This window comes from Halyomorpha halys, unplaced genomic scaffold, assembly GCF_000696795.3.
Source record: "Halyomorpha halys isolate HHAL.00 unplaced genomic scaffold, Hhal_1.1 Scaffold1732.1, whole genome shotgun sequence".
NCBI classification, from domain to species: domain Eukaryota; kingdom Metazoa; phylum Arthropoda; class Insecta; order Hemiptera; family Pentatomidae; genus Halyomorpha; species Halyomorpha halys.
In genome coordinates, this window is record NW_027115640.1 from 4,953 (window position 1) to 7,649 (window position 2,697).

At 29.8% G+C, this 2,697-nt stretch overlaps 1 protein-coding gene across 3 annotated transcripts in view; it reads left to right on the forward strand.

The window, feature by feature from the left end:
- Positions 1-1,152: 1,152 nt before the first annotated feature.
- The window catches only part of LOC106690470 (glutamic acid-rich protein), a 13,936-nt gene continuing 12,391 nt past the window's right edge, over positions 1,153-2,697 (forward strand). For 2 of the 3 annotated variants that reach the window (XM_014435923.1, XM_067052627.1), the window contains exon 1: positions 1,153-1,221. The gene's annotated coding sequence lies outside the window, so the exon portion shown is untranslated. The remainder of the gene's footprint in view (positions 1,222-2,697) is intronic. The other variant, XM_014435924.3, reaches the window with a different exon arrangement.

Consider the following 2,697-nt stretch of genomic DNA (forward strand, 5'->3'; position numbering starts at 1 on the left):
TTATGAATAGTATTTTAATTCTATTATAATAGTACTTTAAATTAATCGCGCAATTTTTTCACTTCATAAATGTCACATGTCTTGTTGATAATACCAAAATAAAATGCATTATTATTTACACATCATATTCTCCCAAGCGGATTAAAGACTATAAAATGTTTTGTAATGTTATACGGCGGAATAAATATTATGACTTACTTGATAAGCCATAAGATATAACGTGAAAAACAATCCATGTTAAATGTATTTTACTTAAATCTGAAAATAAAATATCTTTCTCAGTTTCTACTATTTATATTTCCACTAACCTAAATATTAAATATTCAGTAAGAGGAAGTATTGCCTTCCTCAATAGTAAATAAATTACCGCTTTTTAACGTAAAATGATGAATTTCTTAAAGTAGGGGTGTAAAATAAAGTTGTGTGGTGCTCGCATCAGATGTTTGTTGTTTACAATATGTTAATCAAACATTTCAAACTGTCATGAATTACCTGTTAACATTATAAGCAAACTTGTAAGCTATAATGTATTATTTTAAGGATTAGTTTCCAACGTTGAAGCACTTATAACTTAGTGAGTATTTGAGCTAAGTTAAGTAAAACTTATAGTTCTAGTTAGGTGAAATTAGTGCGCATTATTTCGTGTCCTGGTTAAATAAATATAAGTCTATTGAAGAATTAATATCCCTAAATGATATAATAATTAATGTCAAACGTGTTATAAGCATTAAAAACCTAGACGAGAGCTTCCACGCGTATTTATTTGTGACAAATTGAAATTAAATAATATATCTGTTCAATTTCATTGGTCACCAATACGAATGAGCAATGTATTTTCGAGTTTTGTTAGTCAGAGGCTTTTTTTTCTGAGGATGAAAAATCATTGGGGTCATAAGTTCGAAGATTATACCCCCTAGTAACTGAATAGGGTGATAATAAACGAAAAAATTGAAAATTTCAAGAGTAAATTTTTAAAATAATTTTTTTTTGGGGGGAGGCATGTTTTTTTTTTTTAAATGAGGAGGGGAAACTATTATATAACTACAAATGCATGATCGCTGTGAGAAGATCGTTATAATGATCGATGTGAGGATTGCGCAGGCGATAGGAGAGGGGAGCGGACTCCCACTCTTCCAAGTCCGCCACTGGTGCCCCAAATGCCGAGCTGGCGCCTGTACGGTCTCTCCGCGTAATGCTCAGCTCTGGCATTGGTTCCGACACGTAAGCGTTTTATTCTTGTGTTATATGTGTTAAATAAATGTTTTGTATGCCACACTAATCTGTGTTATTATTTCTCTAGTTAGTTTGCTGTGTATTATCCAACCCTTGCATTCCCTTTCTGCTTTTCTATTGGATGTATTTACATTTCTATTTGATGTATTAACACCGATGTTTAGATGAATTTACACTGTTTTTTTTTTTTGTTATTTTTCTAAAAAGTGAAATTTACGAGGATACTATATACGCGACTGCGATGACTGACGGATAAGACATACTAAATTCAGTGAATTCACATTTTATATTTTACGAAGACTATTTTTATTACTTTCTTAATATTTAAGAAATACAATCCGGGAGACTATTCCGGGACTAAGGGAATCCTCGGATGGACGCCTGCTCCCAATAGAAGATGCTATATCCTATCCTAGTCTATCTTACCAACACGAACATCCGCTCTTGACAGAAGACTGCTAAAAGACCGATGAGTCCAGGAAGTTTATGTTATTTTTCAAAAAAGTCCCGGTGCAGGTGCAGTGAAATTATTGATTGATGGCCTGGACCCTGGCTGACTTGGACGCCCTTATAGATACTCCCTCCAAAACTTCTACAATCGTGGTTTGATAAAAAATCTTAGCCTGGAAAATAATAATATTTAATTTAAAATGTTTCTGATATATGTTATGATAGTTTTAGAATGAAATGCACTTACATATGAAGCATTGGTATAAATGACCTTCACAACCATAAATATGTCTTGGAAAAAAAAAGTAAGTAAAAGTCTACTACTAAAAAATCCAAACTGCTCTACACTTTGTATTTTCAACTCTTCTTACAGCAAATATTTATGTAACATTTATCACTAACTACATGAAACTAATATATACAGTTATAAGTATGACTAACATAGGTAAATGTTACTGATATATAATACAACCTACAATGTTTTTAGTTTTTAATAAACTTTTTGTCAACTGTTGTATGTGCCAAATTTGAGGAACATTAGTAATAATTGCGTGCATGCATAATGAATTTATAAACAAATCAATAAAACTATCTTAATTATTAAATAAATAAATCAGCATAATTATTTCAAAAATTGCACGGTTCGTTTCTGAAATAACCGATCAAAATAAGAAATATATATCAAGTATTATTTACTAAAATGCAATATTACATACTAAAAGTCAAAACAATTATTTAAATAAATTTTCAAAGAAATTTATTTTAATACTAATAGTTAAATTACTATATTTGTGAACATTAATTTCAGGAAGTGAATAAATTATTGTTGTTGGTACAAATGACCGTTTTAAAACATTCATAATTTGGTTTAATATACAGTTTTAATTTAAAAGCGTCATTATGCCAAAAATTGAGAACAATCTATTATTATAATATATAACTAGAAATAAAATGATAATAATAAATTATTGGACTTCTGAAGAGGAAGTTAAACTAATGAATTTAGTTGTTCTT